General features: G+C 36.1%; 1 pseudogene; it reads right to left on the bottom strand.

Annotated features, from left to right (window-relative positions):
* Positions 1–4,366: 4,366 nt before the first annotated feature.
* Positions 4,367–7,573, bottom strand: LOC114488190 (annotated as a pseudogene).
* Between the last annotated feature and the right edge of the window lie 7,174 nt (positions 7,574–14,747).

The following is a 14,747-nucleotide window of genomic DNA, read 5'->3' as shown; positions in this document are numbered from 1 at the left end:
CGGATGTCACTGCATCCCAGGTGACACAGCTTGACAGCTGTGTCTGGAAGGTCTGGGATGGAACCAATGCTTGACCACCCAGGAGTCCTTGATTCACAGCACTTGCCCTTTCCACTATCACATATCATCTACTCTTCAAATAGTAATTTTAATGAAATTAGTACAAAGTCCTGCTTAATAAGCAGGACTTAAGTTTAAAATATTCAAGAACATACAAGATAAAGATCTAAAACAGTAATCCTCCTGAAATGACAAATAATGAATGACCACATATTACTCCAGTATTGATCTGTAAAAATGTATAAGGATAAGACTTTTTCCCCCACAGGAGATGATTTCCTATGATCTTTTCATCTACAGCCCTCTCATTTATCACTCATGACATTCCCTTGTTCAGCGCTGCTTTTCTCCCCGCTACGGTGACAGAGCAGAAGCTCAAATCCTGTCTCTGAAGCCTTATTTCTATTCTCAGGAGGTGAACAATATTAGCTTAGGGGTCAAATATTGCCATTGTCTTTTCTATGTATGTTTATTAAATACAATGCTATCTTTAATTTTAAAGTGTTGCTATAAATAAATATAAACATTTTATTTGTTGTTTTAAACTGTCCCCATAAAGAAGAGGATGCTAAACATGAAGTTTGCCTGTGTTTGCTCATTTCTAAGCAGTGAAATATCAACTCTAAGTTTAGGGGAAACATAAAAACCTAAATATACCTTAATTTTTACATATGCTAACCATTTCTGGATTTATCAATTATCACTAAGGTAAATCTCAGGCATATTCTTTATATTCCAACCTTGGCACATATATGTGAGACCACTCCTGAAACATGCATCCTTACCCATTGAATAACTGAGAACTGATTTCTGAATATGTAGCTTACTTCCTATCGCTCCTCCATGCATTTTCTAAAGCCCTCATCTTTCAGAAATCTGGCTTTCTTAATGATCCCTCAAAGCAAGAGAATGTCTATTTGACTCAAATCTACAAGGATTTCTTGATCAAACCCCATTGTTCTTGTGTTCCTAAAATAACAGCAAGTATTCTTGAGGATTTTGAATGTACCAGAGACTCATATTTTTATATACTGTGTAATCCCATTTGTCTCTAACTTTTTAGCTCCTTTTGTCTTCAAGACAATCTAGATGAAGACAATGAGGCTCAGAGTGAAACTAACTTGCCTAATTCATGTAGTTAGAAAGTAGAGGATGCAGGATTTGTACCCATTTTCAGAAACTATTAGGTTGATCAGTACCCTCTACTGTCTGCAAGGAGATTCTCTGAATAATACATGATATATAGAGACATTCAGGACTAAAATCTAGTAAATGGCTAGAGAATTCTAGTCAATGCTAAAAGAAAAACTGTTCTAAGCCAACCCCAATTAAAGTCTGAGTCAGAAGAAAAACTATAAAACACTATATCTAACAGTCTAACAAATGGGGAAGCTGAAACAAACAATAGATTACTTGCCTCATTAAATATTACAATAAATCTTAGAGTCAAACCAGTTTTTCACTTGAGGGTGCTGTAGTGTTTGATGATCTCTTGTCTCAAAAAGTAGAAGTAAAGAAAGAAGGCTGTGCCTTAATCTTTTTACCCCTAAACTTTAATTTATTGCTGGACTTATTTTGTTGCTGGCTAACTGAAATCTAAACTGAATGGAAGATATTTGAACTGTTTGTGCATTCTTCTAAGCAATACTATCTTTTGACTTAGTTCCTTTAGTGACTAAGGTTAACATTACTCTAATTGGTATTCATTTTGGAAACTGTGAACACTCTCAAGTGACCATTATGTGTAATAGCACCAACTACAACCTGTTCAAGTCATGTATCTGTTATATATTGATCCCTAATACACTGTATTTTCAAGATCTCATGTGCCCTTTGGGCTGAAATGATAATAAATAATTCCATAAATTCTCAAGAATTTAACCAAATTATTTAGATTATACTTACCAAGAATCAGTTACATTTTAATGCTTTTTAGTTAAATTTTAATATAGTTATACATAAAATTCAGAAAAAATATCTTCTAACCTTTATAATGCGCACTGCTGTATTTTCTGAACAGCGAGTACAGTGCTTCCTACTGAGATCATGTGTGTACATTAACCTCCTGAAAATTATTACCTATAATTTCTCCTATTTCATGGTATTTGTGTTTTACACCATGTTATACATATATTCTGTTAAATTTGTAATCAATTTTCATGAAGCAATATGCTTATTTTTATGTTAACACAAATGACATCACTGTAGTTCATGTAGGTTTTCTTTCCTCACTTTAGAAAGTTGTAATCTGTAGGATTTTACTAGGTCAAGATTTTAATAACTATTCCATAGCTACTTACTTTTTAAATGTATGCTTACTGTGATAATAGCTGGAGTATAAGAATTCTAGAATATGGCTTTTGTAAGCAATGTATTTCTGAGCAGATGGCCTGAAAGGCAAAAATAATTTTTAAGAGAGAAAATATACTAAATATTTATGTATTTTATCATGTTCTATATGAAATAGCATATTTGGAAAGCAGAGTAAGTATTTTGAAACAAAGTTAATTTCCACCATCACACAGCACCAATACCTTCCTCCATAAATTTTATTAGTTATAATACAGGTGACTTAAGTTTAAATGTGTGTGAGAGAAAATATAAACTGAAATAACTCATGAAGACTGTATAGGAGGAGTAAGTATTAAAGAATAGGGAAATCTGTGTCAACAGAACAACAAGGAATGAAATAGGCATTTTACACAGGTTGAGAAAGACAGAAATAAACCCAGGCATAGAGGGTACTTATGTTACTGATTCAGAAGACACACAGAATAGCAGTGCTGTAATTGTATATGTCTGAAACTGGAACATGGATAAAACTGAATGGTGAAGCACTGGAGGTAAGAGGGTTGTGAAGAGCATGGGCACGGTGAACTGGGCCTGGTCTGATCAGGACTTTGGCAGAGGCTTAGGCATTGAGACCAAAGAAGGTATATCTTCCAAAGTTTTTTTTTTTCAGAGACACATTTAAGGCATTATTCTATATTGAAGAACCTCCCAGGTTAGCACAAGAATCAAGAATATTTAAAGCTGACTTTTGATAGATAAGAAATTCATAAATAAAATAAACCAGCCAATATTCTTGATTTTATATTTTATAGGCTCAAACTATGCAAACACTTACTAAGGATATCATTAAAGGAATTATGCAACAGAAATATTAACAACAGCTAAAAATTAACTGTATGGGTATGTACATTTCCAATATCATTTAGAACAAATACTTTTATCAATCATGACAAATTATGTGATGTCCTACATTAAAACTTTGGGCAACTAAGTTAAAAAGGCAAACGGTAGACAAGTAGATGACATAATTAAATCATAATTGCTTTCATAGTTTTACTTGTATAATATCTTTGTTTTTTGAAACTTCAAAGACCTTTTATTTACAAACCCTAGCAGGTTTAACTTTGAACACAGCTAATAGCAAAATAGCATCTTTAGCAGGATCTGGGATGGAGGTGCAGACCTAAAGATCATCTCTTAACCAAAGTATTTTAAAAAATACATATATACATCTGCATAAGTATTTTTTAAGAAAAATTCTCCAGTGTTGCAAAAGATATCCCAGAGTGATTTCGGTCCACATAAAACAGCACCTTGCACTATGCTGCCTTAAAAACCAAATTCATGTTATGCCTGGGAGAAAAGTAAAACATTTCCTCTTTAAAAAAAATCCCCCTTTTTCCTCCTTCCTGTTCAACTTCCACTGCTTATTCCTAGAAACACTCGGAGAACATATAAACAAGACCCAGACCACTTCTCTTAGACTCTGCCTGTCTGAAGGCTCATTACAGATTGTTCCTTAAGAATTTTCACCTCTGCCACAATCAGGAAATTGAGCTCTAATTTCTGGGAACTGGCAAAAAAAAAAAAAATCCCATTTCCTTCAAGGAGGAAACTGGCCCCGACTGGAACACCAGCATGTGCAAAGGGAGCCTTTCTAAATAAAAACACCTAACACCTTATAGCCTAAAGTGTAACCTACAGGTAAAAACGAGGAGCAGTGAGTTATATATACCAAAAAGGTACCAATCTCCCCATCTTTAACCATAAAGCAAACAGAGAGGAGGAGCATCGAGTATTTGAGCTCCTCTCCCTTCCAAGAACTTTGACGCACATTCCAGGCCAAAGCCACAATGCTAAGTCACAGATCACATCTTTGCTGGGTGACACACATTCCAGGCCAAAGCCACAATGCTAAGTCACAGATCACATCTTTCCAGGGCAGCCTGGCTCATGCCCGCATTGCCCAAACTTTCTCTCTCATGTGCAGAATGCTTAAGGATCACCAACTTCGTCACCAATAAACTCCTAGAAACTGCCCCAAGACCATCACCCACCCCAGTTCAAGGTCACAGACCCTTCCAGTTGATGGGCTCCTTGCCAGACTTCTGTGGCAGCTCGCTGGTTTTAGAGAAATGTCTGCACCCAAAGAACCCTGGGTACACGACAGCGGGGAGGGGTGAGCAGTCTGCAGCATGTGGTGGCGCTTCCTGTAGATGGCACTGCCCTTCTTCTGAGCATAAGAACCCCAGAGCAAGAAGGTGAGACCACCTGTATTCTAGTTTACCCAGGACACAACTGCGTCGGCAAAGTGCTCGCAGCCTTTCTCTTATGAGAATTGGCCTGATGTGCCCGGACAGTGAGCACAGCGTTGAGCAAGAGAACACCCCGCTGGACCCACCCAGATAAATCTCCATGACCAGGATGCACAAAACCATCTATGTCTGTAGACAGCTCTTTGCAAATGTTTTCCAAACTGGGTGGAGGTAGACCAGGTCTTTGAACACAGAGACAGAGCCCATGAGCTTGATTGGGCCCTTGGTATGGATCCTGTCCCAGGAAGACAGCCTTCACTCTCTGGTGTCGCACATTCGTGTCCACGTGAACACGTGGTGTGGGGGTGGATAAACAGCGTAATGTCTTCTTTCTTCTGCAACAAACCTCATTAGCTTTATAAAATATGGTTTTCTGAACTTTCTGCTGAAGTGCTTCTTCCAACTTTCACCAAAACCCACCGGCCTGTGAGTTGAAGATGGGCCTTGGCCTTGTTCTGGACCAAGTGCTCAGGACTCAGCTGCAACAAGGCCGGTGTGCCCCGCTTCTTCCGCTCTGCTCGGGCCTCCACCGGACCAGGCTACCTGCGGCACCCAGGCTCTCCTCAGCTACCACCACCACATGGTCCCAAGGTGGCCTGGTTGGGGGCTACAGACACGTGGCTTCCTAGCAGGGCTAGGGGAGAAAAAGGAGTAGAGCATCTTCTGGCCGATCACCCCCAAGCTGAGAGTGCCGAGAGCCAACCCAGCCCTGCTGTCTGACACAGTCACAGAGGGAGCCGTACATCGGCACAGCAGACACAGTGGGGGAAAGTACTTGGCACTCCTCTGCTTAGTCATTGTATTACTGCCCCTGCTTAGGGTCTATGTGATTTACCATGGGACTGGGACAAATGGCAATTCCACAGAAGAAATACAGTTCTTTGAAAGTAAGCAAGAAAATGACAGCTCATTGGAGAGTGACTCCCCACCAGAGTGTCCTCCTAAGTGGGTTAGAGAGTTCAAAGAATGGGTATTGGAAAGATTATTATGCACTCCTTTTCTATGAATGCTTAAGCGATCAGGACCCCCATAGTGTTTATTGCCTAAAAAGCCAGACATCAAAGATAGAAACAAATAATAAAAATACACCAACACCAAGGTAGATGGCAGGCAGCCGAATGGACTGAGCAAAACAAAGATTATTACTTGCACAAGATGACAGGGTTCTGGTGCAGAAGTGAGAAGTGAGAGACAGATACTAACCACATTGACCATGAAAGCCTTCTGCATGGCCTTTGCCAGTGAGCTAAAACAGTCCTGTGCCCAGCTACATGTCCAGCTTGCAACTTTAGAATATATAGATCAAACTTAAGTCAAGCTTTAAGAAATTAAGGTGTTATATAGTGTGGTAAAATGTTACTGATTATTTGCAAAGATTAGGAGCTAAAGCTTGCACAATAATATGCAATAGAGAGCTGCTTCCTATTTTCTACAGGGTAAGGACAAAGCAAATATGCTTTAAAAACCTCACTTTTTTTATTGCTTTCACATATGCCACATGTACACACCCAACTGTATAAAAATAAAAAACTCAAAAGCCCAGGCAGAGATGCCTGGCTGCTGAGCTTGAAACTACACCTCTTGTGTCTTTCCTTCGTTGACGCCGTTCATCTATTGGGAATCCCTGGACCTGCTGGAGCTGGACTCCGGCACGAGAGGGGAGCAAACACATGCCCTGCTGGGACCCATGAGATGGGTGCAAATGGTGGCAGTGTGCAATCTACTTGTATAATATCTTGAATGAGATCTGAAGGGAGAGGGCTCATCAAGAAATAGTGATGTGAAGAATGCAGAACTGACTCAATGATGCAAACAAATAAGAAACCCTGCCAGAGCCCTGTAGAGTAATGATGGAACATATGTAGCAGAACAGAATATTCTACACATTAGGAGGGAAAAGGAATATATTAAGAAATGTACAGTACATAATGTCAGACATGGGGTAAAATTATAGTTACATTATTTCAAATGGTTTGAAATATTACACATGATGTTGAAGATATAGAAGGTCCTAAATCAGTGGATTTGTAATAATATGTCTTAATCATCAAGATCTAGCTAAAAATAGTTTAAAAGGGCTTCAGAGTACTGACATTCTTAAAATTACCAGAATGAAATAGGCACAATCGAAAGTGGAATTTGAAGAAAAAGGTCCAGTTTGAAAATATCCGCTCTAATAGCCCTCCTGATTGACCTCAGTGTGGGCCCCTGGTGTCAGCTTCCGGGGCATACAGCCTGTGCAGTCACAGGGCCCTGGACTTAGCAAAGTCCTCATGTGGTTTAATTTTCTGGCTATTGCTATCTTGATGGTTTCAATATTTTTAAACAAATGGCTCCATATTTTCATGCAGCTGGTCCTGTGCATTAAGTTATTATAAGGAGAAAAGTAATTGGCAAACAAAGTAAATTTATTTCAAACAAAGCAGCATACACTCAAATGTCACTGTGGTAGAGGGTCTGACTTTAGAAACAATTTGAAAAGGATAGTGAGAAAGTATAAGGAAGAAATTAGCTGGTGAACCAGTAGCCAACATGGAGCCTGTGTGTTCTTGGGCAGAATGGCTGCTGGTCTTTTCTTCTCATGGCCATGAAAGGGTCAGTAGAGCAAGACAAAAGTTCAGAAACCGACATTCCCACCCGCAGCCTGAATACCACTATTGCTTAAAGACAAGAAGCCCAACGGGAAGCAAGGTAGTGCAGGTAACGGACACAACAGAACTCTGACCTGGAGTTCTGAATGTTAGAAGGGACTTATGGACAGCTGAGGGATTGGTGTCTGAATCCACTACCTGCCATCATGAATCTTTTCTTTTATAAGCATAGTGACAAGGCAAAGCACAAAAAAATGGATGCACATTTTATTCTGTGTTTTAAAGTATAAATAAAACTCCTACCTCAACCTCCATAGTGATATTATGGCCCAGTGTTGTTTTTCAAACTCAAAAGGATTCAATTACTTATTTCCATATTAGCAATAGATCACAAAAATCCTACCATATTTCACAATATTTTATGAAGAAAAAATCACTATTTAGTTACTTAACCTCAGATATAACCAACATGAGCATCAACACACCCCATCTCAATTCAACCAGAAATAAAAAAAATGAGCTATCTTTATAAGACAACTCTTTGAAAATGTTTTTCTCAAAAGTTTTGCCACTCCAAAACTTTGCCCATTGTTCCAGAGCCAGAGCCCTACAAATACACAGGCAAACTCGAAGACATACTGACCCAGAAAGTACAGAAGGGTGACTGTCAGGATCTGTGGGGAGAGGGCTTGGGGATGCATTGCTTCATGGGTATAAAGCTTCGGATTTACCAGAGTTCTGGAGATGGACAGTGGTGATGGATGCACAACAATATGAATGCCCCACTGAACTATATTTAAAAGTGGTTAATATCGTATATTTTGTTAACTGCATTATACCACAAAAAATTTTAAATAGACATATCTTTAGAGAGTTTTGCAAAATAATTATTTCTATCTCCAATTATCATTGTCTGTTATAGTCTCTTTGGCCAACCCAAAGCAGAAGGGAGCCATACAGAATGAGTAGAGAAGTTTGTCATGTGAGGCAACAAGGGTCTCAGAATTTACTATCAAGATCCAATATATAAGGAAAACTCCCTGTGATTTATTACATAGAAAATATTTTTTCAGATGAGTATATAACAGGTCTGTCCAGAAGGTATCCAGCCATGTAATATGAAAAATAGATATTTATTGAAGAAGATACAAGATACAACAAACACTGTGCATAGGACAATGACACCTCAGTCCCCTTCAAAGCAGGTACCTTGGGACCTCACACAGTTCTCCCAATTGGCATCAATAGCCCCGTTGCATTTTCCTGAATCTCACTGATGGTCTAAAATCTCTTTCCTTTTAAAGGTGATTTTAGTTTTGGGAAAAGCTAGAAGTCACAGGGCAACAAATCTGGACTTTAGAGGGGCTGAGCCACCTGGGTGATGTGATGTTTCACCAAAAATCTATGCATGAGATGTGATATAGGAGGAGGTGCTTTGTCTTGATAAAGCTGCCTGTCACCAGCTGTCCATAGCTGCTGCCTTCTGAACCATGTGAATAGTTTCCGTGCAGGAATGATAAAGCTTAATACAAAATTTGATGCAGATTTGTTGTTCTACTTGCTCAGTCATTTTGAACAGGATGGACACACAGTAAACAGGCTCACTCAACGTTGTCTACCACCCCCACTAACTAGTACAGTAAAGTATCAATTGTTCACTAGTACTCACTGTTCGCACGTGCACATTCAGGTCCACTCTCCTTTGCTGCCAGGTTACATCTATTCTGCCAGGTTACAAACCATTCTCATTATATTAACAATAGCTGGACTTTTTCCAAACACACCTCATACATTATGTTGTTTATGTGTATCAAAATAAAAATGAGTTATGTTTGTATATGTATTTTATATAATTGAAATTAAGATCTCCAAAGAGACATGCGGATGTTAACAGAAATTAGAGATCTTTGATTGGAATGATGCTTATTTAAATCCTTCAGTGTTATCTTGATTTTTTCATGCATGTGTCATTTTTGTAAAGTATACCAATGCAGCATACAAAACATGCCACTAAAGCTAAAATCACTGTGGACAAATTCTAATTCCCTAGAAAAGCAGTATGCTAAGATAGTCAAACATAGACTGAAGTCAGATTGCCTGGGTTGGAATCCCAGGTCTGTCACTTATCAGCTGTGCAAATGGCCAGTTTACTTCTCTCGGCCTTGTAAACTTCTTGTGGGAGTTAAACATGTAAATGCATGTATAATATAATGTACACATGAGTAAAACATTCTATAGCACATATCATGCAAAAATATTAGCTTTTTTATTACTATATTATTATTATTTATTCTACTGTTACATACAATAAAAATTGTGTTCAACCCTAAATAAATGACTAATTTGTAAAAAATTATGTATGCTATAAATTTTAAAATACTTATGCTATCCTCACAGTACTGAGTATTCAAATGATCTCATATGTTCTATCTCATGTTAAATATTGGTGTATCTTCAGATCTTATTCTGTATTATAATCATTTTTCTAATCAAGTTTCTAGAAATTCAAATAAAAAAGTATCACTGTAGGTTTCTTGAAATTAATAAAAAGTAAACCATGATGTGCATTTCATTTTTATCATACTGATTATTACAAAAACTAGACTAAAAGAGAAATCAACTTAACAACTGGTTTCAAGCACTGTGTTTTGGGGTAGTGCCTATGTGTCTTCTCAGCAGTGTGCTCTGTTCCCATTTAATCCATAGGCCTTGGAAGAATTCATTGTATCTATTCAATAGTATAAAATTTGCAGTAGCCTTTACCAACATATGAGTTAATCAGATTTACCATATCAGTGATTAAAGGATAGCAGAGTTATTGTGTCTACTCAGAGTAGTCAACCAAAAATAGGACAAATGAAATTAGCTATTGGGTAATTGTTAATAAGTAATTAAATATTTGTGTTTTATGGGCTTTTGAAAGTTTGATTTTCATATTATGTCACTGCAACTCTCTTTGTGCTGATAAAAAAATAAGAAAGCTATTTAATGAGTAATTTATCAGACTTCAAGTTGTCTAATATTGTGATGATTAGAATTCAGTTGATTTCAAGAATTTATTTGGGGAATCTAAGAAATTCATTAGTGAGAATGATAAGGGTTTCAGTAGGGTAAGAAAGCAGTTAATATTAAATTGTTTTACCTAGTTTATCCCGGAGCTAGTACATGAGGAACACCATTCAAGTTTTGTGGGATAAAACATCAGAAATTAGATAATGTTGACTCATTTCGATTCTTCTAGGATCTCTGATGGTACAGGTGGTCTTCACTGCTATCTTTATTTTAGGCTAACCGTATACTTATACAAGTTTATCATAACTTTACTTCAAAGCTAAGGAATATTTTTATCTATTTTGGGATGCTTTTACACATTTAGTTGTGCCAGTCTATAATGTATACTTTTCTTTCAGAAAATGTGTTTTAATACACTGCCAACTGGTAAAAATTACCATCTGGTCATGTTAAAAGCAGCCATTCTCTCTTTTTCATTTCATTTCACCCCAATCCACTCAGAATCAGAGAATTCACAATGCTCTGACTCAAGGTCAGAGTGAAGTAAAATACTGAAGTAAAGTAAGCAAGTAATATTACTTTATTTTCTAAGTAAGAAGAGCCGAGTTGTGTATACTCTACACTATTGTACACTTAAGCTTTCTTGTTAAATTAAAAATTGGACTCTAAAACATCTAGGGCAACCTTTCCTGATTACTGATGACAAAATGATTCTGTTTGACTCGACTGCATTAGGAATCTGCTGCATATAACCTTCCTCACATTGTGGGCTCTCGTAGAATAGCTGACTTTAAGCTGGAAAATGTTTCAATCAAATTGCAGCTTAAATTAACCTAGTTCTTTCATTTCCAGAATAACCATTGAGTACTACTTATGAAGGTCATAAGACCTGCTTTTCTCTCTTAATCTTAAATTCTGAGAACTTACACAGGTACATTAAAATGCTCTTAAGCTGATTGGATTTGTTGGCAAGGTTAAAAGGTGACTAGCAGACAATTCCACAGTTAAGTATCAAAAGGGTGATCAAACTTTTACATCATCCTAGAAAAAAGACAGCAATACCAGCAATTTATTATGCACAACAGAAATTGTGGTTGAAATTTCAAATGTTAAGATAGCAAAATCTTGGGACCTGTATTCTAGTACTAAAAGGCTTAAATTTAAAGAATTGAATAATAAAAATTGTATATGATAACTTGATATAGTAGTTATTTAATATTAGTGTAAATATTAATATTTAATATTCTCATAGGTAGAAATGACCAGAATTTTAACTTCCAATCCTTTCTCAATCCTATAGTCTACCATTGAACTAGGTATAAATAAAAGGCTTTATACAAACCTAAAAAATAATGAAACTTTGTAATTTATATAAAATGTTGCTCAAGGCTATCACATAGAGTAGGTATTGAATACCTAGTGTTTGATAAATCATGTTTGTGAATACGAACAATAAAAATGACATTTGTTGAATACCTGGTATGAAACTAACAGTGTCTTAAGATTTATGTGTCATTTTAATCTTTGCAAGAACCATGATGTATATATAAGATAATGTGTGTATATCATTCTCTTTTCCTCAGTTACAGAGGAAACAGAAACAGAACTATTAAATAATTATTCCAAGTCCAATTATGTGATTCCTTACCCTAGTTCTTTTTTAATTAAGTCTTTATTGTATTTCTTCCATTATCGCTTAGTCTCCCTTAGCTCGCTTCCCCCCCAGAAGTCACCACACTGCTCTCCATGTCCATGGGTCCTTTTTCCTTGTTTTGCTCACTACTGTGATATGCCCTCTGTGAAATGTTGCTGAAAAACACAATGTTGCTTTCCATGGTCTTGTGCTGAATATAATGATGCACTATACCAGATATATTCTGTTTATTAGTTTCTGTTATGCAAATTAAAATTTGGCTAACATTTGAGTTAGTTTAATGCTATCATATCAAAGTATTAACCATCATGTTTCTTATTCACAAAGTAATACATTATTTCCATACTTTGCCCAGTGAACATAGCTGTAAATAGTCTATATAAAATAGAAATGTGAATATTTACTTAATATGTTTCATAACAGTGACTACTCTAAATATAGACTTATAATTTTCTAACTTATTAGTAATGTTTACCCCTACATTTTATAGCTTACTGTTCTTAAAATAGTGAGAGAGGTGGAAGCGCGGTGATTATTGGTAGGAAATCAAGAAGAACCAATCCAAATCCCTATATGGCACTGGGACATTTTCTTTTTTAAAGTCAAAAATATGCATATGCAGCCAGATTCAGTTGGGTTTAAGGATGTAACAAAGTTTTGAGTGTTCCTGTTACCAATGTAGTTGTGCTATCTACAATCCACATCAGTAGTTAGGTGCCATCCAGCTTCATATAGCTTTGAATAGAAAGACTCACCATATTTCATGTGAATATAAATGACTACTTCTTCACAGCCCTCAGTATTGATGCTTGAAATATGTGCAAAAATAAATATGAGGAAAATGTGTGATAAAACTTTGTTTCATCCACTTTTTTTGCACCATGGTGTTTATAAATTCAACAGTAAGTATGACAATGCATACTGATCAGGAAAAAAAGTCTTTTTTAAAGATTTTATTTATTTATTTTTAGAAAGAGGGAAAGGAGGTAGAAAGAAACATCAATGTGTGGTTGCCTCTCATACGCCCCCTACTGGGGTCCTGGCCTGTAACCCAGGCATGTACCCTGACTGGGAATTGAATCAGCAACCCTTTGGTTTGCAGACCTAAACTTAATCCACTGAGCCACACCAGCCAGGGTGGAAAAAAAAAATCTTTTAAAGTAATATACATTTGGCTAGTACCAAAAATCAAATGCAAAAATTATCATGGAAGCTTATAAAGAAAACTAATTAAATAAATAGTAGTTGATGAATCTGGATATCCTAGCAGTGTTTAAGTATTTTCATTTTTCGAGGAGGGACACTGTTCAGTAAGCAGATGAGAAAGGGAAAGGCTATGTACCACATACTCCTAAAGTTTACATATTTTAGGATTCAGACATTTCATTTCATAACAAATGTGAGGACTTTCTTTATAAAATGTTATATTCATAATGACATAGGCCTTTGCCCTTTGTCTGTTTTGTTCCTCCTGAGCCTTTACTGTATATTTCCTTCTGTGTGTTACATAGTGTCTTACAATGGTCTCCGTTACAATGGAAACTTCCTTTGATGAGTGCTTACTGTGAATTACTGAAAACTCTCCAGTCTTTGTAACAATTAAAAAGTGATTATTGAATTTTATTGATGTATATTTGCAGAAAAGTGAACATATAACTCAATAAATTCCACAAACTGAACTCACCCATGTAGCCAATTGTCAAATTATATAACAAAATATTACTAGTACTCTAGAAGATCTGTTTTTGCCACTACCAGTCACAAAAGACTTCTTCTAATTTTCTGCTTTATATAATTAGTATTAGTACACAGGATGTGTTTTGTGTCTAGTTTCTTTTACTCAACAGTATACTTGTAAGAATCATTCATATTGCCATCTATGCTCTAGAATACTACATTGCATCAATATGCAATGATCAATTTATCCTAATTTAATTGTGATATGAGTGTTTTCCAAGATTTGTCTATTATGAAGACTATTGACAAAAACATTCCAATACATTTTATATGGAACACACATACACATTTCTATCACATTGTGAAGTCATAGCATATGCATATCAACCTGTAAACTTTAAGAACATGGTTGAGTTTTTTAATTATTTAATACCCACAATGTGTGTTTCTGCTACTCCCATTTGTACAGATCTTCAGAATATCCTTAGCTCTCCCATGAAGACTCTTAGGCAACAGCTAAAGGTCCTCAAAAGGTTAGCAATGGTGCTTCTGAGTGATATACATTTAGAGTTATTATTCAGTACTGATTTTCAAAATTGCATGGCAGCATTTAACATTTCACAACCCCTAGTTTTTTAGATAGTCTTTAGCACCATCATCTCCAGCTTGCATTCAACAAGAAAAAGCCTCCCTTTTTATATAAAAATCAGATTAATACTACTTCCTGTCTCATATTAGTAATCACCTTTTCCAATTATAGTCAAATGGAATTTTTCTGGATAGCTGTTTCATACTAATGAATTGTTGAGCACAGATTCATTCATAATCTAATTTAATCTTCACACACACACACTAACATTACATAGTCATGTTAGCATCCTGTCTTCACTGAGGAGAAAAAGTCACAGAGGATAATTTATTTTTTAAGTCACACCATTAATTAAATGTTATATCTTTTGATATTGTCATATTACATGAAGAAAATAAACATTAGCAGTAGCAAATGAATAATGGGGGGAAAGTTAAGTCTGAAAAACTGAGAAATATTAATAAAAATGATTTTAAAATCTAAACAGGGACTTCTAAAATTTATCAGTGGTTGTAAATAAAGGGTAGATAACATTGCTCTGCAAATATGCAAGTATC

The sequence above is a fragment of the Phyllostomus discolor genome, chromosome 2, assembly GCF_004126475.2.
Source record: "Phyllostomus discolor isolate MPI-MPIP mPhyDis1 chromosome 2, mPhyDis1.pri.v3, whole genome shotgun sequence".
In the NCBI taxonomy this organism is placed as follows: Eukaryota; Metazoa; Chordata; class Mammalia; order Chiroptera; family Phyllostomidae; genus Phyllostomus; species Phyllostomus discolor.
This window is presented reverse-complemented; position numbering and strand designations above follow the sequence as displayed.